The sequence below is a fragment of the Saccopteryx bilineata genome, chromosome 4 (assembly GCF_036850765.1).
Source record: "Saccopteryx bilineata isolate mSacBil1 chromosome 4, mSacBil1_pri_phased_curated, whole genome shotgun sequence".
Taxonomy (NCBI): Eukaryota; Metazoa; Chordata; class Mammalia; order Chiroptera; family Emballonuridae; genus Saccopteryx; species Saccopteryx bilineata.
This window is the reverse complement of record NC_089493.1, coordinates 30,197,717-30,224,200: the sequence shown is the minus strand read 5'-3', so window position 1 is coordinate 30,224,200 and position 26,484 is coordinate 30,197,717. Positions and strand designations below refer to the sequence as shown.

At 43.5% G+C, this 26,484-nt stretch overlaps 1 protein-coding gene and 1 non-coding gene across 11 annotated transcripts in view; both read left to right on the top strand.

The window, feature by feature from the left end:
- The first annotated feature begins 3,198 nt into the window (after positions 1–3,198).
- SIPA1L1 (signal induced proliferation associated 1 like 1) overlaps positions 3,199–26,484 on the top strand; it is a 381,790-nt gene continuing 358,504 nt past the window's right edge. For 6 of the 10 annotated variants that reach the window (XM_066275018.1, XM_066275017.1, XM_066275009.1 and 3 more), the window contains exons 1-2: positions 3,199–3,295; positions 3,926–3,985. The gene's annotated coding sequence lies outside the window, so the exon portion shown is untranslated. Of the gene's footprint in view, positions 3,345–3,411; positions 3,986–4,194; positions 4,342–26,484 lie in introns of those variants that run through there. The other 4 variants (XM_066275010.1, XM_066275011.1, XM_066275019.1 and 1 more) reach the window with 4 other exon arrangements.
- TRNAA-CGC (transfer RNA alanine (anticodon CGC)) lies at positions 6,785–6,860 on the top strand. The gene has a single exon. It is a non-coding gene; the product is annotated as a tRNA-Ala (tRNA).

The following is a 26,484-nucleotide window of genomic DNA, read 5'->3' as shown; positions in this document are numbered from 1 at the left end:
GCCTCGAGAGAGCAGCTTTTTTTCTGGAACAGTTCCTACTAATCTAGTATGCCTGAAGGTTAGGGAAGTTATCTTTGTAATTTGAGGCCAATATCCATCTCTCAAGCCTCATAAGAAGCACTGAATAAAGTTAATAGATTTGGCTAGCACTTGGGTCAATTATTTCAAATGTATCAAATGGCTATTGGGGAGACATAAAACAGGTGGTCCTGAAATTGTACTGTCTGGTGGTTGTAGATTGGCAGCCATCCTTTAAAGACAAAACTATGTTAAAAATTGAGCCAGAGCAAATGAACAGCTGATTGTATGCTGTGCTATAAAAGATGGTTCTTTAAAACAGATCAACAGCTTGATAGAGATGCTCCATTGTGTGTAAAAATATATTAAAAATATGTCTGTGAGTTTAAGGCCCATCCTCCCTCCCCCCCTTCCTTCCTGCCTGCCTTCTTTAGTTCAATCCTTCTCCCCTTTCTTCCCTCCCTCTTTCCTTTTTAAAGTTATTTGCGTGGGGGTGTGGATGTATTTAGTTTGGGTCTTTGGTTTGAGTTAGAGTATTTATTAAGTAACAAGGAATCTGTTTTGAATTAATGTAAAAGCAAACCAGGAACAATGGATTCCCTTTGAAATTACTGTAACATGGTCAATAGTTTGTTGGTTTTATGCTTGAGACAAGAGAACTTTCAAATCAACTTGTCAACATATAGCTGAACTTTGTACAAGTGACCTACTATAAAATGAAACTCATGTTTTTTTATTGTTTGATGTAAAAGGAAAATACCTGTTATTTACTGGAACTTTTTCTAGGCCTAAGAGATACAGAATTTTAAACCTGTAAATCTCTAACATCTGGGCTACCCCTCATTTTACAGATAAAAAATCAGAAAGATTAAATAACTTCTCAAGGAGACTCAAATACTAATGACACAGAATAAAACTCAAACTCTCATTTCCTAGTGCTTTTAATTACTGTATCACTAGGTTTCTAATATAAAACTTTCACCCATATAGCATTTAAGCTTGTATGTAACCTAAAAGAGTCTTCATGTACATTTTAAAGTTCCTAGTTCTATGGGATTGAGTTAAATAATGGTTTCCCCATATTGATGTAAAAAGAAATGGAATCTATTATTTATTTATCTTTTTGAGAGAGGTAGGGAGAGAGAGAGAGACAGGAACATCGAGCCACTCAGGCACGTGCCTTGACCAAAGAACTGAACCCGGCAACCCCTGTGATCCAAGATGACGCTCCATCCAACCAAGCTACTGGCCGGGGCTTAATTTTTATTGTATTTTAGAGAGATAGAGAGCAACAGAGAGAGAGAGAGGAGAGGGGGAAGGGAAGCATTGGTTGTTCCACTCAGTTGTGCATTTTTTGGTTGCTTCCCATGTGCGTCCTGACCAGTGATGGAACTCGCAACCTTGCTGTTTCCAGATGACGCTCTTCACCAATCGAACTAACTGGCCAGGGCCTGGAATTTATTTTTAAAATTGAGATGTAATTCATATACCATGGAATTGATGTTTACTAATCCATTTAAAAATTTAAAGTTTAAACTTAACTTCTGTGTACAGTATCTATTTTATTTAGGCAGTGGGTATACAAATCCCCAAAGAAAAGTTTCTAAAATTAAAAGTGAAAACTGGGGATGAAAAGATTTCATTTTCATTTTTAAAAAAAATTTTTTATTTTTCTGAGGTTGGAAACGGGGAGGCAGCCAGACAGACTCCCGCATGCCCACCAGGGGGCGATGCTCTGCCCCTCAGGGGCGTTGCTCTGTTGCAACCAGGGCCATTCTAGCGCCTGAGGCAGAGGCCATGGAGCAATCCTCAGTGCCCAGGCCAACTTTGCTCCAATGGAGCCTTGGCTGCGGAAGGGGAAGAGGAAGGAGAGGGGGAGGGGTGGAGAAGCAGATGGGTGCTTCTCCTGTGTGCCCTGGCTGGGAATCGAACCTGGGACTCCTGCACGCCAGGCCGATGCTCTACCACTGAGCCAACCGGCCAGGGCCTCATGTTCATTTTTAATAGCATTTTGGAGTAGGTATGAAGGCATCTGAAGAAACTTAATGATTAAAATACCCCTCACCCTGGCCTGTGGTGCTGCAATGGATAGCGCCTCAATCTGCAATCCGGAGTGCTGAGATTGCCCATTGGAAAACCTGGGCTTGCCCAGTCAGAGCACTTAGGACAAGCTATCAGTGAAGCACTAACGTGAAGGAACTAAGAGTTGATACTTCTTCCTCCACCTGCCTCCTCTCTCTGTAAAACCAAGAAAGAAAATCTTGAAAAAATAAAATAAAATGCCCCCCCATGGTGATTAGGGTTTTTATGAAAAAAGGAGGGAGTATAACTATTAAAAACAGATACATTTTATGTGAACAGAATTGGGAGGTTAGTTTTGTAGTTAAAAACAACTGTGGGGCAAAAACTTATGTTTTAAGCCTAAGTATTTTTTCAGGGTAGGGCGAAAGAAAAGTAGTACTGAGGGCATGTACAGACTGTTGTGTTCATCCCCACCCCCACCCCCTGGTAGACATTAAGTAAATACCTACTGTGTACCAAGCCTGTGGAAGGGCTTAGACTACAAAGATGAATCAGGCAAGAGTGGTGGCGGCGGCTAACCTGCTGAGAGGGTGGCTGGGTTGGGAGGGGAGAAGGAGAGTATGGAGTGGGTGGGTTGAGGGATGAGATTAGATAAGGTGGTGGAAAAACAATATATATATGGTATAAATTTAAGAGCACAGATATGCGCAGGTTTTCTTCGCAGAAATCTGTCCCAGAACCTCTTAAAAAACAATTAGCCTCATATGCCAGATTTGGCCAGCTATCATGATGCTGGTCTTCTGCAGATGTCTCCTCTGAGTAGGTTTAAAAATCCTCCTCCCGCTTCTAGTCCTCGCCTTTCCCACAACATTAGGGCGTCGGGCAACGGAGACGGCCGGTTGAAAACTGCACCCACGTAAGCTGCCTCTGCTCTCTGCAGGAGACAGGAATCCAGGGCTTTGCCGTCGTCATAGCAACTACGAGTTCGCGGCCCCCCACCTTCCTCCAATTCCTTCCACTTCCCCTGTCGGATGGGTAGAACTGCCGCTTCTCTCGCGAGATTTGAGCTTAGAGCTGAGAAGCTCAGCGGTGATCTCACCCGATACCGGGGAGGGAGCTTGTGAAGGAGGGGACGGAATGGGGCGGGGGGTTGGGGAGGGGAGAGAGGCGAGGGGACGGGAAGGGCGAGTGCTGCTCCGCCACCGCTGGCAACTTTGTGAACGAGTTCAGTGCGTGGGTGAACGAGTGAGCGAAAGTCAGTGCGGCGCTGAACACCCGGGAGAAGGGTCCCTGGGGAGGGCCAGGTCTGAGCTTCAGAGGCCACCCCCGCCCCCTACTCCGGCCACTGCATCCCCTCCTGCCTTCGTGGCTCCCTCCCGGTTTCCTCCCCCTACCGATCTTCCAGGGCCTTCCTGTCCCCGTCTGCAGTTACCTGTCCCCTCCCCCACCCGACACGCACCTCTACTTTCCCTGGCGCCCACCTTGGACCTCTGGGCCCCAGATACCCCGCACTCGTTTCGCGCGCCGGCCGCCCCCTCAGCTCTTTCTCCTGAGCGCAGGCGGGCGGGATGGGGGACGCTGAGCCTCGGAGGCTGTGCGAGCGGGGATCCGAGCGCCCAGACAATAGTTGATGCCCGGGGACGGGGCACCTCTGCCCCCCACTCAGCCAAGAACGCGTCCCCCGCCGGCTGCTCTCCAGTCTACATTCCGGGTCCCCCTCAGCGCCTGGCTCGGGTGGAGGGCTGATTCGCCCCCGCCTCCCTCGGGGCCCCCTCAGCTCGGCGCCCGCCCCGGCCCGGCCCGGCCTCGCCGCCTCCCGTTCTCTGCAGAAGAGGCGGTGAGTGAGCGCGCGCCGACGGTCTACACGGTTTCTTTTTCTCCCCAGGGAGAGCGCGCGGCGGACCCGCCCGGGACGCGCGGCGGCACCGGGAGGCCGGGCCCAGCGGTAAGTGGCTCCCGCGACCCGGGTCCGGGCAGGGGAGCGGGGGTGCAGCATTGTTGACAGCCCCCCCCACTCCATTTCTGGCCAGGGTTCGGGTCCAGGGCCCGGAGTAGGATACCGGGAAGCTGGTCAAAGTTTTATTTCCTATTTGGTGGCGTGCTGATAGCGCAGCCCGGCGGGGGCGAGTCCTGGCTGCACCGCGTCCGACGCGCGCGCGCGCACCTTGGAATCCGAATCTGCACAACTATCCGCCTGGCGCCTGTGGGAGAGGCTGGGAGACCCGCGTCCCGGTTGGGGTGGCTGTGCCCTCCCCGCTGCTCTCGTCTCTACCGGGCGACCTTTTCATTTCAGTCACCTAGGTGAGCGCTTTGCAGGCTGATCTGGGAGGGCACAGGCCGAGAGGTATAATCGTGAGATAGGGAGACAAGCAGTTCGGTGGTTAATTTCTCTACCCCGGGCCTGGGGAAGGGGAAGTGAAATTTCGGGATGCCCTAACCTGCTGAGGGCTAACACCACAAGAGGGCTGGGTAGGCTTGAGGGTATTGCAAAAAGAACTTTTCCTCCCTCGCTCCGTTTCCAACTTCTCTCCTGACCTTAAAGAAATTTGCGAGTCTCGCTATCGCTGCACGACATTTCTAGGAGGACAAGTAATCATGCTGGGCAGGTTGAAATTTCATCAGGTTCACCGTTTGGAAAACATATAGACAAGGGAAGTGGCTCACTTTCAGGGAAGATGTCGTTTAATTGAGTCGTTTGGTATTCGTTTTGAAGGGGACAAATCACTCCAAGACGGCATTACCTTATAGATTTTATTTTTCATGACGGGAGGCAGCAGACACTGAAATTGTTACTACCTGCTGAACGATTATATTTCTAAACTGGGAGCCAGTGATGCGATGCAAATTTCAGAGTAAAGGTGTCGACTTTCATCAGGTTCCAGGTCTATCTGGATGAACTGGGGTTGGCGTTTCCTCTATAAAGCAAACCTTTCATGTTGAAACTCTGACTCAGACTCTTAAAGCCATTGTTTTTATACTGGTACTCTGTGGGAGTTAAGTGTCAACTTTCTCTTGTTTTCTCATATGGAATATTCGTTCTGGGCAAAGATCCTCTGATCTAATCTTTTGGGAAAGTACAAAATTAAGTCCTATGGAATCTATTCTCTGTAGCTTAGTAACGGTATTTTTTACTTTATATAATCTTGATTTAATGACTTTCACTTTTTACTTTTTCATTTTTTGAAAGCTGCAATTAAGCCACTTTTACAAGGATGGAAAAAAAAACTTATGGAAATAGTAGAGAACAGTGGTAACAGCAGTAGTTTCAAATAAAAGGTTTACATAAAGCAGTTTATGGTCACTGATGTCTCTGACTATTAGATGACATACAGTTATTAACAAGAATATTAATATTAAAGCATTTTTTTCCCATGGAATAAATTATTTATACTAAAGCATTAGCAATTAACATTGCATTTAAAATAACTTGGGGGTTGATTTGCCCATAAATCGTTAGGGAGAAAATAAGAGATTTGGGGGGGGAATGAATGGTTTCATGTGGCTATTTTTAAAATTTCATTATGTTTAAGTAAAGAACTCTTGAAGTTTACTGTATCATTAGATTTCTCTGGTTGACTGAGAGAACAAGTTTGGCAAGTGGCTCAAGACAGTCAGTAGGTGTTGCTGTTAGCTTCTCTGCAGTTCCTGGTACTGCTCCTCCAGTTCAAAATTGTAGTTCTGATACAATGAATTTAGCTCCGAAGCGTCAGGCAGTGTTCCTGTGACTTCATCATAGAATTTAATGGCAGGGTTGACTAGAACTCTTAGTAATAATTCCAGAGCACCATACTGAAATTGTCCATTGAGATTTTTTTAACTCTATCCTTTCACTGTTCTTTTCTGGCTTTTATAATTTGCTTTTGCTATGAATTAGGTGTATAATTTTGATATGTCCCCCTACCCCCCATTTTAAAACAACTCTTAAAAAACTACCTTTTAGTAACTTCATTGAAGTCATAGATTGAAGATTGCTTGAAATTAGCAATTCAGTAGACTTTGAGGGATCTTGGTTGACTGTGAGTCGAAATATGTATATTTTCAAGTTTGCAGTTTGAATTTTTTTTTAAGAAAATGGCTGTCCTGTATCTCTTTGAGCTGTGAATCAGGAACATGAGAAGAGGGGAAACATATAAGAGTTCAGATTCCCTGAATCTTTCCCATTTAGGGGGAAGTATATCGTGGGTTAATGATAATTTGGTTTTATGTTCCTGTTGGTCCTCTCTTAAGTATGAATAGTCCGAAGATTTTCTGGTGGAATCTCAGATTTGGGCCTTCTGGTTCAGTGACCAAATTGAACTCTCTCCGGGGAAGACAAATAGACTCATCTCCATTAATGTAGAGTCAGAGCTTCGGTGAAGCAGCATGCTTTTTTTCTTTCTTTTGATTCAAATCACAGAAATTCATATCTCAAATTCAGACCTCTCCCCCTGTAATATAACTATATTCTTAAACTTTTGAGATTTGTGGCTAGTCGAACAGTGTTTACTGAGTGCCTCTCTATATGGAAGGCATGCTTTTTCTTGGATTCTGTGATTCCAGTGGTATGTTAAACTGTGTTCTTGGCCTCAAGGAACTTTTGTGCAGTGGGACCATTTGTAGTAACTTTCCCCGGTTTGGTGTAATGATACTCTGATGCTCCCATGAAGGTTTTGCATAGCAGGCAATTAGTTTTGAATTTTAACTTATTTAAATTAATTTTTGAAATAATTTAATAATTAAATACTTTAAAAGTAATTTTTTGGGGGCCCTGGCCGGTTGGCTCAGTGGTAGAGCGTCGGCCTCGCGTGCAGGAGTCCCGGGTTCGATTCCCGGCCAGGGCACACAGGAGAAGCGCCTATCTGCTTCTCCACCCCTCCTCCTCTCCTTCCTCTCTGTCTCTCTCTTCCCCTCCTGCAGCCAAGGCTCCATTGGAGCAAAGTTGGCCCTGGGCGCTGAGGATGGCTCCATGGCCTCTGCCTCAGGTGCTAGAATGGCTCTGGTTGCAGCAGAGCGACGCCCCGGATGGGCAGAGCATCGCCCCCTGGTGGGCATGCCAGGTGGATTCCGGTCGGGCACATGCGGCAGTCTGTCTGACTGCCTCCCCGTTTCCAACTTCAGAAAAAAAAAAAGAGTAATTTTTTGGGCCCTGGTCTGTTGGCTCAGTGGTAGATCATCGGCCCAGCATGTGGATGTCCCGAGTTCAATTCCCAGTCAGGGCACCCATGAGAATCGCCCATCTGCTTCTTCCCTCTGTCCCCCTTCTCTCTCTCTCTCTCTCTCTTTTTTTCAGTCTCTCTTTCTCTCTTTTCCTCTTCCATAGCTATAGTTTTTGAATGGCTTGAGCACATTGGCTGGGGCACTGAGGATGGCTCCCTATAACCTCTGCCTCAGGTGCTAAAAATAGCTCTGTTGTGAGCATGGCTCCAGATAGGCAGAGCATTGGCCCCAGATGAGGGTTGCTGGGTGGATCCTGGTTCAGGTGCATGCGGGAGTCTGTCTCTCTATCTCCCCACCTCTTACTTGGAAAGGAAGAAAAATAAAAAAGAAGAAAAAATATTTTGAGAAGTGATTTTGAAATAATGAAATACTATAGTATTTGTTCTCAGAAGGCCTAGGCTTAAATTTTCCAGCTATGATAATATATATATATATATATATTAAAATTTTTAGATATTTTGATTTTAATGAATTTAGAGAGACAGGAAGGGAGAGAGAGAGACTGTATATGCCCTGACTGGGGATGAAACCAACAACCTCTGTGCTTTGGGATGATACTGTAACCAACTGAGCTATCTAGCCAGGCCCAGCCAGCTATGATAATCTTAAAATATAATTGAACCAAGCCCTGGCTGATTGGCTCAGTGGTAGAATGTCGGCCTGGTGTGCGGAAGTCCCGGGTTCGATTCCCGGCCAGGGCACACAGGAGAAACGCCCATCTGCTTCTCCACCCTTCCCCCTCTCCTTCCTCTCTATTTCTCTCTTCCCCTCCCGCAGCCAAGGCTCCATTGGAGCAAAGATGGCCCGGGCACTGGTGATGGCTCCATGGCCTGTGCCTCAGGCGCTAGAGTGGCTCTGGTTGCAACAGAGTGACGCCCCAGATGGGCAGAGCATCGCCCCCTGGTAGGCGTGCCAAGTGGATCCCGGTCGGGCGCATGCAGGAGTCTGTCTGACTGCCTCTCCGTTTCCAGCTTCAGAAAAATACAAAATATATATATATTTGAACCTTTTTCTGAACAGTCTGAAAACTTTCTGCAGAGATAGACATAATACTTGCCTCATAGCTTTGCAGCAAAAATGGCGTGAGAGTACTGTGTAAACCATAAAATCTTATTTGCAATTGCATTTTTTTCCTGATGAACAGATTCATAGAATGTTGGAGCTAGAAGGGATTTTGAGCAAAACTCATGTGGCCCATCTTCCCCATTTTACAGAGAGGTAAACTGAAGACCAGAAAGATGAAATGATTTGTTGAAGGTTATAGAACTAGTCAGTGATAGGAAGGCAGGTTTGCAGAGTTAGCTGTACTCCTGTTTCCTGTTTCTCCCCCCCCACCTTAGAGTCTATTATGTTAAAACTTGTTTACTACTTTCCCCCCCTTACATTTAAGTGTTCAGTGTTTATTAAAAATCTAAAATGAGAAGCAGCAAAACTTGAAACAAAATCTACACAAAGGTTGGAAACCTATGAAAACAGCATTGATGTTGTATTCAGTAACTAAGCTTTAGTTAGAGTTACTCAAGTTACAAAGTTATGGAAAAAGAAATTATGAGTTAAAGTGTTTAGTGGTAGAGCCTGTAGGCTTGTTTTTTTTTTTTTTTTTTTTTAAAAGGAATCTTTGTTAACTCAGAGCACAATGTACTTGTATGTTCTTTAGAGAAGCCAAACTTAATTTATTCTAGTTTACCATTTTCTTCTCTTCTTATACCCATTTTTCATTCGTAAAAGAAGTGGTTGTGTCTCCCTTATTTCTGGAGCCTTGGCAACTTTTAGACCTCTTTCTCAGCTACAAGTAGGGGTAGCGCCAGGGCAGGGGGTGGGGGTAGGGAGGATCAGTCAGGTGGAAGGATAATGGCGCAGAAAACAGGAAAATGTTGTGGAACTTCCTGTTGAGAACGTGACTGATTTATACAGCATTACCCTACCTTCCAGAGGGGTAATCTGAGCCAGGCCACAAGAAACATTCCTGCTCGTTGGATGGCTGCCCTTTAAATGAGGGGCTCTCCTTGTTCCGGGAGATGCTCACACAAAAACTTGTGTCTTGTTCCACGTACTGTGTTTTTTAAAATGTGGGTGTTTCACTATCACTTGAGCTTGAAAATCTAAACTTGTATCCACTGCACTTCTATTATTTTTGGGGTATGGGAAATAAATTGGCCTCATTGGAATATTACTTTTTGTGTGTGTGTGTGTGTGTGTTTTTTTCCTCAAAGGTTATACAGTTTACCCTTGAACAACCAGGCTTGAACTGTATGGGTCTACTCATATATGGAGATTCCCCCCCCCCCCAGTAAATTCTGTGAATGTATTTTCTCTTCCTTAAGATCTTCTTAATCATGTTTCCTTTTCTCTAGCTTACTTTACTAGAATATAATATATAGTACATATACATGATATGTGTTAATTGACTGCTTATGTTATCATGGAGGCTTCCAGTCAACAGTGGACTTCTAGTACTTAAGGTTTCAGAGACTCAAAAGTTATAATGAGATTTTTGACTGCACTTGGGGGGAGGTGGTAGTTAGGGCTTCTCACCTCTGTGTTGTTCAAGGGTCTATTGTATATAAGTCAATTATTTTTTAATGAAGCTAATTTAATTATTTTATAGGCTCTTGATGAGCCCTAGAATGAGTCAGAGAAACATGGGTAAGACTCCCTTTTGTTTGGCATTTCCCCCCCCCCCTTTTTTTTGTATTTTTCTGAAGCTGGAAACGGGGAGGCAGTCAGACAGACTCCCGCATGCGCCCGACGGGGATCCACCTGGCACGCCCACCAGGGGGCGATGCTCTGCCCATCCCGGGCATCGCTCTGTCGCGACCAGAGCCACTCTAGCACCTGGGGCAGAGGCCAAGGAGCCATCCCCAGCGCCCGGGCCATCTTTGCTCCAATGGAGCTTTGGCGGGAGGGGAGAGAGAGACAGAAAGGAAGGAGAGGGGGAGGGGTGGAGAAGCAGATGGGCGCCTCTCCTGTGTGCCCTGGCCGGGAATCGAACCGGGGACTTCCGTACGCCAGGTCGATGCTCTACCACTGAGCCAACCGGCCAGGGCTGTTTGGCATTCTTAAACACAGATGATTTGAGTGAGGGATGGACCGACATAAGTATGATCAGTCCATAAGGGTAAGCCAGTCTATCTCGTGTGTCCTTTGAGGCTAAAAAGGCCAGTCCATATCTACTTTCTCCTTTTATTTTGGCCTGGGGAGAGTAAGGTAAATCTAGCTGCAAATAGAACACGAGTGTTTTCTTGAAGATCTAGAGAGATGACACCAAAATGACACAGTGGACTGTCAGGGGTTTCCTTAGTTGGACCTTAGTGAATAGCAGTGCCTGGTGGGTGTGCCACGGACTCAGGGAAGCCATTCCTCTTTGCCTCTGGAGGTCTGTGATGAGACTGTTCAGCCTTTAGATTTCTGATTTGTTACTTGTCATGTTGCACTAAGTTTTCCCTTTAATTAGGATTGTAGTATGCCTAACTTTAAACTGTGGGAAACGGGCAATTACATAATGTTAGATTTCCATTTTTTCAGTTCAGGAGAGGCAGGAGGAGAATGCATGCTTGTTGGAGAATGTTGGCTTAGAGAGGGAGAGTTACATTTGTACAAACACAGAGGTCACTCAGAGGCAACTTGAGCAGACAGAACATCCAGCCAGAGTCGGCACTGGACTCCTTTTTTCCTGTCTCCTCCCCCAGAGCAGGTCCAGGTTAAATGAATTTCACAGACCCAGTAGTGAATTTTGGTTAATCTTTTCTTGGTCCACTTTTTCCACAACGCCTTTTACCAAAGGTACAAGTACAGTCATTGACTGGTTTTTGTGGTTCAGTGTCTTGCTTCCTTTTAGAATAAGTTCTGAACTTCTCAGAATAAAGCTGTTGAGAAATAAAAAGCAATGGACGATGTGCTCAACGATCATGTTCCCATAATCAAGGCTTGACTATGATCAGTAGTTTACTTTGGCTGTTTTACTATTTTTCTATAATTTGTTTTTTTTTATTCATATTCTCAATTATTTGCCTAGGTAGGAATTCCAGTTTGATACATTATAAGATCCTTACAGTTCCTCTAACAGTCATATTTTTAATCTTAAAAAATTTTTTTTTGTGTCTGACTGGTGGTGGCACAGTGGTTACAGTGTCTACCGGGCAGCGTTGCAGGTTTGAAACCCCAAGGTCGTCAGCTTCAGCGTGGACTTGTAGGCTTGAGCTCAGGCCTGCCAGCTTGATTGCGGGGTGATTCCAAGGTTGCTGGCTTGAGACTAAAGGTTGCTGTCTTGAAGCCTAAGGTTGCTGGCTTGAGCAAGGGCGTTACTGGCCCTACTTGAGCCCTCCCATCAAGGCACACACGAAAAGCAATCAATGAACAACTAAAGTGAAGCAACTACAATTTGATGCTTCTTACTCTCACTCTCTGTCCCTTCCTGTCTCTCTATAAAAAAATTTTTTTTTCTTAACCCTGAAACTATACTCATTAAGCAGCTCCCAATTTCCTCTTCCCTCATCCCTGGCAACTAACATTCTGATCTTTAATTCTATGAATTAGACTCTTTAGATACTTCACATAAGTGGGAACATGCAGTATTTGTTTTTTTGTGGAGTATTTCACTTAGCATTATTTCCTCAAGGTTTATACATGTTGGCATGTGACAGGATTTTCTTTCCTTTTAAGGCTAAATAATATTCCATTGTATGTATATTCCATTTTTGTTTTTTAGTTTGTTTACCCAGACATTTAGGTTGATTCCACCTCTTGACTATTGCAAATAGTGCTGCTATGAAGATGGATTTCTCTTTGAGACCTTACTTTCAATTCTTTTGGGTATATACCCAGAAGTGGAATTGCCAGAATATGTGGTAGTCCTATTTTTAATTGTTTTTTAAATTTTTTTTATATTTTTCTGAAGTTGGAAACGGGGAGGCAGTCAGACAGATTCCCGCATGCACCCGACCAGGTTCCACCCGGCATGCCCACCAGGGGCGATGCTCTGCCCATCTGGGGCATTGCTCTGCTGCAACCAGAGCCACTCTAGTGCCTGAGGCAGAGGCCACAGAGCCATCCTCAGCGCCCGGGCCATCTTTGCTCCAATGGAGCCTTGGCTGCAGGAGGGGAAGAGAGAGACAGAGAGGAAGGAGAGGGGGAGGGGTGGAGAAGCAGATGGGCGCTTCTCCTGTGTGCCCTGGCCAGGAATCAAACCCAGGACTCCCGCACGCCAGGCTGACACTCTACCACTGAACCAACTGGCCAGGGGGCCAGGGCCCCTATTTTTAATTTTTAAGTGACCTTCATACTATTTTTCATAGTGATCGTATCATTTTGCTTTCCCACCATCAATGTATAAGAATTACTCCTCATCCTTGCCAACACTTGCTTAGTTTTTTTGACAGTAGCCATCCTAATGGGTGTGAGATGGTATTTCATTGTGGTTTTGAATTGTATTTCTCTGATGATAAGTAATATTGAGCACCTTTCGTACGCTTGTTGGTCATTTATATATCATCTCTGGAGAAATGTCTATCCAAGTCTGCCCATTTTTCAGTTGGATTATTTGATTTTTTGTTGCTGAGCTGTATGAGTTCTTTATATATTCTGTATATTTTGTCTTGAAAATATATATTTTCCCCATTCTGTAAGTTGCCTTTCCACCCTTTTGATTGTGATCACTCTTTTGAGCACCAAAGTGTCTAAGTTTGATGTGGTCTCCCTTGTTTATTTTTGGTTTTGTTGCCTATGCTTTCAGTGTCACATTCAAGAAATGAATGTTATGTAAAGTGCTTGAAGCTTTCCCCCTACATTTTCTTCTAGGAGCTTTGTAGTTTTTGTTCTTATGTTAAGTCTTTAATACATTTTTTTTTAAAGAGAGGAGTGGAGATGGAGAGACAGACTTCACATGTGCCCCAGCTGGGATCCACCTGGCAACCGCCCTCTGGGACCAATGCTCAAATCAACTGAGCTATCCTCAGCTCTTATATATGGTATCAGATAAGAGTTTAAACTTCATTCTTTTGTATGGATATCCAGCTTCCCCAGTACCAGCTGTGGAAGAGACTGTCCTTTCTCCACTGAGTGGTCTTGGCACCCTTGTTGATGACCAGTTGACCACGAGTGATGTTTCATTTCTAGGCCCTCTATTTTGTTCTGCTGCTCTATTTGTCTTCATGCCAGTGTCACCAGTTTTGATTACATTAGCTTTGTAATATATATTTTGAAATCAGGAAGTGTGAATGCCATTTACTTTAATTTATGCTGTTGTAGGAGTTGAGTAATAGAGAAGTTGACAATAGAGAAAACAATTGAAATTTTTCACTTTTTTTGAGGGAACTAGCCACACCTAAAAAAAGGAGGTAATATGATTAAATGGCAGAAGTTATATGAGGCTATCAATTAGCAACTGGTGTAGTAAGAGCTGTGGGCTAGCAATTGCTAGTTTACAAAGTGTTTTCACAGATGTTTAATCCAATGGTTTGGGAAAGCTTCAAAAAGGTGGTGGACTTTGAATTGATCTTGAAGGTTAGGTGTGTATGTCAGAGGTATAAATACCCAAAACCATCTGTAGCAATTGCATCCCAGTGCTGTAGGGAAGTCTTTAATGAACCCCTCTAGTTGTAATCTCAAGATTTTCATTGGGGTAGTATATGTGCGGTGCAGGGTACAGATGATGTATTCTGGAATGGTACACCTGAACCCTATAGAATTTTATTAACCTGTGTCACTCCAATAAGTTCAATTAAAAAGAAAAGCTAAGAAGAAAACACATTAGTGGTTGCCAGGGACTTGTGAGTGGGGAGACTGGAGAGGGACTGACTTCTTAATGGATATGCATTTCCTTTTGTGTGGAGAGGGGATCAGGAACATTTTGGAAGGAGATAAAGATGATGGTTATAAAACATTGTGAATGTGCTGTCACTAAATTGTATACTGTAAAGTGCTCAGTTTAGTTTATGTGAATTTTACCTCAATAAATAAAAAACAACCCCCCTACCCCCTAGAAAAAAGATTTGCCGTGGGATCTGTTATTAATAAGAACTGTCACTTGTGACTTTTCTCCTTGACACTATGTTGCCTTTCCCGTTCCAATCCAGTAGTTTCTGATTTTTCATATCTGCTCATTGAATTGCAGCGGGCTGCACACAGAGACAGAGTACTTAGCCACCACACTGTTTTAATTTGTACAAAGTGAAGACAACAGAAAACTAACCTGGGTTGTATAGATGAACTGAAGGAGAGAGACTGGAGCCAGAGTACCAAATTGAGTGGCTGCTTTGATAAGTCATTTAGGATACTTAAAACCTACTTTCTCACTCTCTTAGTAAAGCTGTGGGGATCCTTTTGGTCAGGGGTATTACGTGAAGGGAGGTTCAGTAGACTCTCTGTGGAGGAATATTGTAGTCTGCTTACATATAGTAGGCCTGAAGTAAAGAGTGATTCGGTGATGACCAAATGAATATATGTCTACACGGGAGGTTCTTCAGCAGTAACTTACTCATTTATCCCATAAGTACTTATTGTCTCCCACCATGTGCCAGGGGCTGGTGGCTGCTTCTGGTGAAGGAAGGGCAGACATGTGGCTCTGGCTCTTGTGAGGCAGATCCTCTTCTGGGGGTTGTTGTCCTTTCCAGCGTTCTATCCTGTCGTCTGGGTGGAGATTTTCTTTTAGTTGAAGGCCACCTGTGTTGCTTATGATATGAAACAATCGTAGTTTATTATGAAAATTATCCTATATTAAATATTCTTTGTGTAGAGGAAGGAAGAAACACTAGACAGTTCTGCCTTTTGGTTTCCAAGGAGATATGCCTTGGCTAAATTTATTTTATCAAGTGCTTTTCTAAGTACAGTAACAACTAAAGGAAACTGGCTTTAATGAATCTTGGTTAAGGTTTTCCTGAGGAGCCAAATAAGGTGTTTAAATCTTGGTTTCTTCTTTCACGCCTGTGCCAAGAGAATCTAGAAACCTAGTTTTGGCTAATTCTGAGTTTTTCCATTAGTTGTCAGATCGTAAAAGAACCATATACCCTTTTTGGATCCTCTTTCATTTGTTCATTCGTGTAACAAATTTTCCATGTGCCTTTCTTATATACCAGGTACTCTTTCATTTGTAAAAGAATGAAGGTTGACGTTTGAATTCACTTTCCTTGAAGGCCAGCTGTTAAAATTCTGTGAATTTATTAGTGTGACTTAGTGAGATTTGGGGCTTTCTGCAGATAGTAGAAATGTTTTTGAAAGAACTAAAGAAATAGAAATGTAGAGTTTTTGTTTTTAACTGTAAAACATTTTAATGGGAAAATTTTATAATGCTGGATAATTTTAGCATTAGTTTCACTCTGACCTGAAAACAGTCAGCATTTGAACTTAACTTTGAGAGTCTTTCCTTGTATTTTTGGTATAAGTTAGTTCTGAATCTAACCTTTCTACTGTTACTTGTACACCCTAGAAACCTAATTCCTATTTCGGATGATTGGTGTAGTGCCAGTGTGGGGGATTTAGAAGTACTTATCACTTCTTTTTGGTGCTTAGTTCCGGATCTTTTAGAGTTCTTGTCATTTCTGTGTGTGGTAGTCTTGAGATGTGGTGACATTGTGTCACTGAATACAGAAGTCCCACTGAAGAACTTAGTAACAGCACTGTGAAAGTTAGCTGGCAATTGCCTATGCTGCTGAATACGTGATATTTGGATAACCCAGTGTGAGTTTCTGTGGCTTTATAAAGTGATATTTTCATTTTAATTTGTTGTTAGAAATTCTACAGAGTATTTCTTATGTGCTATAAGATTAAGTTATGCAAAGTAAAACAAAAGTTTTCTGTCATGTGGATTGTTGGCTGTTGAAAATCTGGTCTCATTGTCACTAAAGAACATTGGAAGATTTGTTGTATAGAGAATAGAATAAAGTGGGGGTGAGAAGAGGCAAAGGTAGAAATGGAGGTATGAAGGGGTTCTAGTGATAATCTGGGTGAGATGTGATGATAGCAGTAGTGGGAGTGATGGGAAGTGGCCGGATTCTGGATGTAACCCAAGTGGGACTGGTGTGACTCACTGAAGGGTGAGATGATAGGGAGTGAAGAAGAGTGGAGTCGGGGATAACATCAGGGTTTTTGGCCTGAGCAACTGGAGTGATGGAGGTGCCATTTATAGAAGTGGGGAAGACTGGAGGAGCAGGTTTGGGTGGGGAATGAAGAGCTGATTTGTACATGTTGGGTTTGAGATGCCAGTGGATGGGCAAGTGAAGAAGTAAAGTTGGCAGCTGGGTAGGTCTTCAGTTTTCTCATTTGTGAAATGGGGAGCCCTTCTCGGAATTCTTGAGATCCAATGAGAAAAAGAAAAAGTTAAAGCTTCTAAAGTTATGTCCTACAGTGCTGACATTATTTCTGGAAAGTAGATTTACCATCCTCTGTACTCTGTGGTCTCTCTTGAGCAACTTACCTCACAGCCCAGAATGTGTTGTACAGAGTTGGCATTTGCCCCCCAAAGGCTGACTTTCTCTCTGACTAGACGGGAAGCTTTCTTTGACCTATTCTGGGATTCCTGGGCAGCTTCTGGCAGAACTTGGCACTCTGGTTCCTTCCAGAGTGTCATGGGCTTCATTTTGGGCCTAGCCATTGGAGCACTACATGTGTGACTCCAGACTTGCCCCTTAGTAGACATAGTTTTAGGCGAAAGTAATTTTATTTAGGTGGGAGGATGTTGTAGTGGGAAAACAGAAAGGTCCTTACCTTTCTCAAAGTCTTCATTATTTTAGGCTTCCCATGAATTAGCTCAGTTAACAAGTACAGTCTCATAGATCGGATTTACTGGGGAGACGGCTCTCCATGTGTCTTGGTTTAGAACAACTGTTTGTATCCTCCTACTTTTTATGATTGCTTAAAACTTTGTTATAAGCAGATGAACAATGTTAAATACATATTTGAACCCACTGAATTAAAATTTGTTTAAGATACAAGTGAAAATGTTGAAAGCATCAGTTTTATATTTCAATCAGTGGTATTTGGAATTTATTAAATGTCTCTCTTTAGAGGTTGTAATAAATAGTTGTATCCTTAAAATGCAGTTATTTGTTGATAATTGATGTCTTCCCAACAGTGAGATGTTGCTTTAGGAACATCTGCACTCAAGAGATGTGGTGCTGGCTCTCGTTCTCATCCATGAGGCAGTTTGAATAGAAATACTGCTGCTCTTTCTCCCTGCCCTGCTAGTTTCATCATCCATTTACAACAGCGATTCCCAACTGGGGTACCGCAGCGGAGTGGGGTGCCACTAGATGTATTAAAACACACAACACCTGGCTATTTAGTTAGGTAGATGACTTTTACCTTAGATTGTGAAATAAAAAACGTGACAACAGCCAACACAACAATAACTTGTTTGGTGTGAGTCAAAATTATACACCCCCCACCTCTTTTTTTGTCAGTTCAGCCAAAAAGATAATTTTTTGGTGTGCCGCAGAATTTTAGTAATTAATCTGTACCGTGAGATGGAAAGTGTTGAAAATTGCTGGTCCACAAGATCCAGCTGGGTGTTGGCTGTATGTACCCCGTGCTGGTTACATGACTTAGAAAGTGAAGTTACGTGCCTGTGAGGGCCTGACCCATGTTGATGAGTAACTGACAGTCGTCGGGAACTCTGTCTCAATAAGTGTGCCAGGTGTCCAGTGGGAAGAGGACAGTAGTGGCTTTAATGAGGGGATGCGGCAGAGGGGCAGGAGCTCTGTCAGTAGATGATGGTAGAGGCAGAAAGCATTTGAGTTGTTCTCTGGTATCTTTCAAATGAGAACATCTCTCTATGTTAATGTTTTCATGAGGTCCTCAAATTTATAAAATAGATTTACTCATCTGCTTGGTAATTGTTATGTTATGCAATATTTTGCTTTTCACTGAATTGACTTACTATCCATCATTTTATTTCAGCTTCTAAAAAACCGAACTGTAGGTATCTGATAAACTATCACTTGACATAACTGTTGGAAGAAAACCCCATGCCACTGTCTTTCCTTCTGAAGAACATATTAGAATGTCTAGATCAGTTGTAAGAAATCATTTTAAAGAAATGTCTATGTTTAAATCTCTGTCTTTCCCATGCTTGTTTGCTTGTTTCACTCTGGAAGGAACACAACTTACCTAGACTTTCTAAAATACCTTTTTTTTTTTTTTTTCTTTTTCATTTTTCTGAAGCTGGAAACAGGGAGAGACAGTCAGACAGACTCCCGCATGCGCCCGACCGGGATCCACCCGGCTCGCCCACCAGGGGCGACGCTCTGCCCATCCTGGGCGTCGCCATGTTGCGACCAGAGCCACTCTAGCGCCTGAGGCAGAGGCCACAGAGCCATCCCCAGCGCCTGGGCCATCTTTGCTCCAATGGAGCCTAGGCTGCGGGAGGGGAAGAGAGAGACAGAGAGGAGAGCGCGGCGGAGGGGTGGAGAAGCAAATGGGCGCTTCTCCTGTGTGCCCTGGCCGGGAATCGAACCCGGGTCCTCCGCACGCTAGGCCGACGCTCTACCGCTGAGCCAACCGGCCAGGGCCTAAAATACCTTTTAATATTTTCCAGATCACCTGGTGGCTTTTGTTTGAACTGGAGTCTATTTGATAGTCATTTTTTACTGGGGAGATTCTCTAAGTTTCTGAAGTCACAGCACCTATTTATGCATGCCTAAGACTTTTTTGCTTTGTTTTAGTAACACTTATTGTGTTATACTTAGTTTACTTACTATACAATTGTCCCATTTGAAGTGCTCAAGTCAGTAGTTTTGAGTACACTTGTAGAATTGTGTAACCGTCTCCGTAAACAATTTCAGAATGCCTTTATCACCCCCAGAAGAAACTCCAATCCCATTCGCAGTCACTTCCATTTCTTGCTACCCCCTCCTAACCTCCCCACCCCCCAGTCTGAGGCCACCATTAGTTTTATTTTCATTTTTATAGATTTGCCTATTCTAGATGTTTCCTGTAAGTGGGGTCATGCAATATGGTCTTCTGTGACTTGCCTCTTTCACCTAGCTCTGTCAAAGCATATTTAATTCTTTTGGAGAATTTTAACTTTGGTGGTAATGTTACAGATTTCAGATTCCAAAACAGATACTTCCTGTCTGCTGACACAGAAACTGTGGCCTGTGCTGGTACCAGAGAAAAATAGCAAAGCCACGTTACCATGTGTGTTTGCAGAGCGGAGAGTGAACTTAGAAGCTTTCCTAAACAAAAAACCACCTGGTGCTAGTGCTCCTTGCCTGAGCATGGGCCACTCTTCCTTGAGTTTTCTAGACGCCTCTTAGAAATCATCTCTGATTCTTCTTTCTCTCTCTTTTTAAAGTTATTTATTTAATTTGTTATTAAAAGTTTTTTTAAAGATTTTATTTATTGATTTTACGGGGGGGGGGCAGGAGTAAGAAGTACCAACTCATAGTTGCTTCACTTTTGTTGTTCATTGCTTGCTTGTTGTTTGTTGTATGCGCCTTGACTGGGCAAGCCCAGGGTTTTGAACCAGTGACCTCAGCATTCCAGGTTGACGCTTATCCACTCCAGGTTGATGCTCTATCCACTGTGCACCACAGGCCAAGCTAAAGTTATTGATGAGAGAGAGAAAGAGAAAGAGAAACAGGGATCTGTTGTTCCACTTATTTATGCATTCATTGGTTGATTCTTATATGTGCCCTGACCGGGGATTGGACTTGCAATGTTGGTGTGTCAGGATGATGCTCTAACCAACTGAGCTACCCACCAGGGCTCTGATTCTTATCTTTCTTTTACCTTTGGTCTGGTCTGGGGCCAAGCCTTGCCATTGTTTTCCTTTTGAACTGACCCACATTTTCAACTTTTCCTTAGTTTTATCACTACTATCTTTGAGTGGGCCCTGGACTTTTATATCTAGGTGGCTGTAGCATTCTCCTTTCGGACCACCTTTACACTTGCTGCCTGTCTCCAGCCCGCCTTGTCTGATTATTTCTAATGGACCACTTAGGAACAGGTGCCACCGTGGAGGAACTAAAGTGGTCCCAGTACCTCGCCACATCAGACTCATACTCTGCTTCTTGCTTTTGTGACCGTTCTCCTTTCCTGTTTCTCTGAGTTCCTTGGCCTTTTCAGGACTGTCACTGCCTTCATCCGCTGAGCCCTTGCTCTCTCCTCTTCCCTACTCTTGTGACTTCCTTTGAGCCTTTGTTCATTTTCAATTTTAGTTCTATTCCATTAAAAATTTTTGTGACATCTACTAAGTTTCTCACTTATAACTTTATCTCTCTGGTCCCCTTCCCTGCATATCATGTCCCTTCCCATCACCTTGTCTCCCTGTCTCCTCTGACGCAGTGCCAGCCCCTGAAATCTGTCTGTATCGTGCCCATCCTTCAAGGCCCTCCTCCTTCACTGAGCTCTCTCTGGTTTCTGGAACTCACCTTGATTTCTCCCTTCGCTGAAATGCTGTAGCACTGTGTTGTATACTTAAAGGGCTTAGCATTTAATAATTCATGCATGATTCAGTAAGGATGTTTATCTTGGGAGAAGCCTCAGAAGGGACATCGTCCATTGTCAGGGGAGTTGAAAGTCTGTCATCTGGAAGGAGGAGAGATTACCTTTTTCTTCTCAGACTCCAAAGAGTGGAGTAATGAGTACATACAGATATTTGAACGCTGAAAGAACTTTCCTAGCAGAGCTGCATGCATGCATGACAGGTATGCACAGGCTAGATCTTTCTGGACGGGGTGTTGTAAAGGGCATTCAGATGATTCATGGGGGTGCAGTGAAATTAGTAGTTAGTAGTGCTCAGACTCCATAGAGTGTCACAACTACCTAGGGAGCATTTTAAGTACACAGTCTCGGTTTTTGGAAAGTTTAGATTAAGCACACTGTGAAGCCAGGCTTGGAAACTGCTGAGATCCTGTGAGTGTCTCATTTGTTTACCAGATTTTATTGAGTGCCTGTATGTGTGGCAATGTAAAGTTGTGGATTTTAACTTCAAAGCATCTAGAGTGGGGGACGGGGAGAGGGGGTTGGGAATGAGAATGACAGATAAAACCATGTGATTTCTTGTCAGGTAGATGTGGATTCTTTGAGGATAGGGACCATTTCTAATTGTGTCTGTTCATTCGCCTGGGAGGAATGGGCACATTGGCATTTTATTCTTGGCGGGTAAACTTGCTGTTTCCTGGCTTCCTCCTTGGCGGATGACTTGTTGCTTCTGTTTTTTTCCCGGTGGTTTTCCTACAACTGAGTTTCTTGGTTGGAAAGGAGCCACTCCATCTACAGTTGCTTCATGGCAGGTACAGCCTTTTGCTTTTGTTGCTTCCTAGTAATAAAATGGACATTGGCTACTATTTATTGAGTGCCTGGTGTGCCGGGCACTTCATGTCACATCACTGCTCATCTGTATAACAAGCTGAAAGGTGGACATTGGGACTTTGAAGTGGAGCCAGGATGTTGAGTCCCGGTTACAGAATTTCTTCTTGTATTAACATATATTGCAGCAGCTACTGAGTTGAGAAATTGTCTAGAATAGTCATCTGTTGGAAATAGGGTAGTGGCAGTCAAGTATTAGCTGTGTGTATAGAATATATCTCATTATTTGGAATGCCACAGAGCCTGTCTACTTATAATAGGGTAGCTATGAGTAGCACCCTGTTAGTTAACTGGTAATTTGTTTTAGTCCCTGTACCACCCTGATGATAGGAAGCTCTCCACCCAATTCTCCAATGAAAGCTGGATCTTACTGGTAGATTTTAAAGCTGGTTACGTAGTTTATCATTTGTCTGTGTTGAGCCACAGTGGAGAGTCAGAGACTGTTTTTTGTGTTTTCAGTGATGATCAGGATTTCTCAGAATTGGCATGTGACCCATTTGGCATATTTTTGCCTCCTGTATCTTTTGTAGGACTTAGTCTGTCAAATAAACCTCCAGAGTGCTCAGCTAATAATGGTTATAAATGTCTTTTGCTGAACTTCAGCAGTAATTAATTCTATGTTCAGTTCTTTATTTGTACCATGTCATTTTATCCTTGTGAAATAGATATCAGCATTTAACAGGCAATAAAACTGGGGCTTAGGAAGGTTAGTAAGTTGCCTGGCTTTGAGACTTCCACCTGTTTGCATTTTTCTAGGGGCTTGCAAAGGAGTGACATTCTTCTTGTAATTTCTCTCACCTCCTATGGCTGACTTTAGTAAGAAAAATTTAGTGGTAGACGAGTAAACTTTAGGAGGTGAAGAAGAGTAATGTGTACCTCAGGCTCCTAGAAAAAATTGTTGGATAATGTATGTAATTGTCACCCTTCTAAGTGGAGTTAGAGTAATGGTTGTTAGTTCTCTCTGACCAACTGAGCTTAACTGACATCTGAGCAACCACCTCACACGGTAGGCTCACGTGTGCCAGGGAAGTTCAAGGCCCAGAGTTGCAGACGTTTCTAGTACAGGTTGCTAGATGAGATGTAAATATTTGTAGTTGTGATGAAATAATTAGAAATCTTCAGAGAGTTTGTAATAAGCACATAATTTACCCTCCCCCTCTAGTAAGAACACTTTTTTTTTACTTTCTAGCTGAAGATAAGACAGGAAACAGGAGAAATTTATATTCCGGTTGAGATACTTTCTCATCTTGCAGCATGGGTTTGCCGTGAAGTTGTCATCCTGTCATTGACTTCCGTCTGTGGCCCTAAAATGATCATGCCCTCATCAAGTCACCATCTTCTTTGTTTTGAAATAAGTGTCTTAAGAGTCTGGAAGCATGTTAGAAATATATAGATTTTTAGAGAGGTTAGTGACCTGAAGTTAATTAAAAATTTAAAAATAGATGTCAGATGCCTGGATAGAGCATTGGCCTGGGATGATGAGGACCCAGGTTCAAAACCCTGAGGTTGCTGGCTTGAGCCCAAAGGTCACTGGCTTGAAGCTCAAGGTCACTGGCTTGAGCAAGGGGTCACTGGCTCAGCTGGAGTCCCCTGGTCAAGGTACATATGAGAAAGCAATTAATGAACAACTAAGATGCCGCAACAAAGAATTGATGCTTCTCATCTGTCTTCGTTCCTGTCTGTCTGTCCCTCTCTCTGGCTCTCTCACTGTTTCTCTCTGTCTCTCTCGCAAAAAAAGAAAAAAAATTAGGTGTAAGTTCAATCTTGGCAATCAAGTGTGCTTTTAGGAAACATACATTCGATTCACCAAACAGAACTGAGGTCATTAGTAAAAATTAGTGTAGATCATGGTGAAAAAGGAGAACATTTTTAATACCTTGACTTTTCTGTTGAACTGTGGCTTTGTAGGTTTATTGAATCTATTATACCCTTCTTTAAACTTTATTTACAGGTCATTTCTCCGAACTAAATATTTAAGACTTCTCTTTCCTGTCAAATAAATAGTCAAGATTTTCTGCTTTGGTTGATTAGATAAGGATTTTTGGTGACTTAATACGTGGCTGGAGTGGTTTTTATCTTAATCCCCTGTTTACTTTAGTATTTAGGCTTATTATTTAATCTTTAAAAAAGATTAATTTTATTTATTTATTTTTTCTTAAGTGAGAAGCGGGGAGGCAGAGAGACAGACTCCCACATGTGCCCGACCAGGATCCACCCCACATGCCCACCAGGGGGCGATGCTCTGCCCATTTGGGGCATTGCTGTTGTAACTGGAGCCATTCTAGCACCTGAGGTGGAGGCCATGGAGCCATCCTCAGCGCCCCGGCCAACTTTGTTCCATTGGAACCTTGGCTGCGGGAGGGTAAGAGAGAGAGAGAGAGAAAGGAGAGGGGGAAGGGTGGAGAAGCAGATGGGCGCTTCTCCTATGTTCTCTGGCCAGGAATTGAACCCAGGACTTCCACACGCTGGGCCAGTGCTCTAACACTGAACCAATCGGCCATGGCCCAAAGATTAATATTAAAGAGTATTGTTAAACTTTGACTGCTGACCCGGGTTATTATATGCTTTTTAAACAGGGCAGCAAGCTCGGAGGCTATTTAAGAAGTTCAAATCTGGGTGCCCCTGTTATAGCAGGATGCACGAGGGCCTTAGGTCTGTTCAGCATCCTGTTCTTCATTGACCACTGTAGTAACGAAGCACCTTGAGTAGTCACCTTGTCTTGAGGTTGCAGTCTTTCCTGTTTAAGTTAAATGCTTTGATTGTTCGCAACCTCCCTTTTTAATGCTGACACATAATTGTAATAAATAAGTCCATTAAGGACATGCCGCATTCTTACCTTGGTCTACCTGCTATTGGTTGGCAAAGTTCGTTTCTAAATATTACCTGGATAGTCATCATGTCCCTAACAAAGACTTCCAGAGCTGTTGTGTGTCAGGCACCTGCTGTGGATGAGGGATTGTGCTGAGTTTTGTGCAGAAAATTTAGCAGTCCTGTTCTCAAGGTGCTTCCAGCTCATTGGAACTCAGGAAGAATAGAGAAAAGCATACAGTGGGAATTGAAGGAAATAATTTAAATGTGTTGTCTACTTTATTTTTATTATCATGCATGCATTGCATAAGGTTTTATGGAAAATTTGGAAAACAAGGAAGCTGGAGAAGAAGAAAAAAGTGTCATTCATCTTCCCACCATCCAAGGAATATCATTGTGTGGGTCAAATAAGTTTGTAAATATGATGTATATGTTTGCTCACTTATAGTTTGCATTGTGTGTGGGAGACAGGCTGTAAGCTGGCAAAGTCATTATAGCCTAAGGTGTAGTTTTAAAACTAAGCTTTTCCTTACACCCTTGACTGTTGCATGGTGGGGGGTGGTACACTCTCATGAGGAATCCCATTATTCCTCAGATAAGTGGCTTTGTATCAGGGATTTCCTAGTTTGTATATTGGCTTAAAGGTTTTGATTTCTATACTATAAAAGAGGGCAGAAAAAGGCCACATGGAGGAGAGGAGAAGCAGCCAAGATGTTGGAGTGCTGAGGGAGAAGCCAAGTTTGCGCAGAGAGAAGGAAATGGGGAACAGAGGTGAATAAGTTTGGTGAGGTACAAACCTATGATTCTAGGAAAACTCGGATAAGTCAGTGGCTTTGGGAGCCCTAAATGGAAAGGGAAGTGTTTTCCCTGTGTGTATTTCTTGTCCACTAGGTGCAAGCTAGGATTAAAGGTAATGGCCCACCAGTTCTTGGCTCCGTTGTTTCATTATCGTCTGTCCAAATCAAATGCGAACATGCATGGGCCAGGCGGCTATGATGGTGGCCGTGGCTACTGGCCTTACATATTGCCATTAACATTTTCATGTTTCCTGTCTTTTAAAAATGATTTTTAAAAAATAAGCCAAACACAGAGATCTGTCCAGTAGAAGAGGACTTGAAGGTGAAATTTGATGGAGAGAAGGCAAGAGGCCGTCAGAAAACAGCAGTGTGTGCTCCTGTGATCTCAGGCAATTCCTTAATCTCTCTTCCTTTTGAGATGGGAAACAGTGGTGATGTTTAACTTGGAAGGTTATTGTCACCATAAAATGAGACAGTTTCTGTAATGCCCTTCCTACAGTTTGGATTCAGTACCAGTAGATGGGAGAGCTAATGCCATTAGTCGTATGACAGCACACACAATGCCTGACATGTAATAGATGTCCAGGAGGTAGGTACCAGCTACCCATCTTTCCTTCTTACAAGCCTCTCAGCTTTTCAGTTTTTCTCTTTCCCTTAGATTTTTTTTTTTAAGTGAGAGAGTGGGAGATAGTGATATAGACTCCCACATGTGTCTTGCCTGGGATCCACCTGGCAACCCCCATCTGGGGCCGATGCTTGAATCAACTGAGCTATTTTTAACACCTAAGGCTGATGCTTGGACCAACTGAGTTATCCTCAGTGCCTGGGGCCGATACTTGAACCAATCAAGCCACTGGCTGTGGAAGGAAAAGAGGGAGAGAAGAAGGAGAGTTAGAGGAAGAGAAGAAGATGGTTGCATCTCCTGTGTGCCCTGACTGGGAATCGAACCTGGGACATCCATATGTGGGGCCAACGCTCTAGTCACTGAGCTAACTGGCCAGGGCCCCCTCGTATTTTTAAAGACGCTGACTGGAGGTCTGGAAGTGGGTTTGTTGGCAGCAAAATGGTGTTAGACCTGACCTCAGTTCAGCAACGTTGGTACTTGGATTCTGTCTAAGAAAGAATTCAGAACCAAGACTCAGATACAAACAGAAGTTTATTTAGAAAGTCACAGAGGTAGAAGAGGTGAACAGTGGAAGAAGTGATCCAGCTGAGCTTCGTGGGCTCAGGGAACAAGTTACAGTTAGGAAGGGCCCTTGGAGCTTAGGAGAGAGGCCTAGAGAATGCGCTGGGGGAAGAGGGTAGAGAAAGGCACTGGTGGCTCCATAGAGAGAGCAGC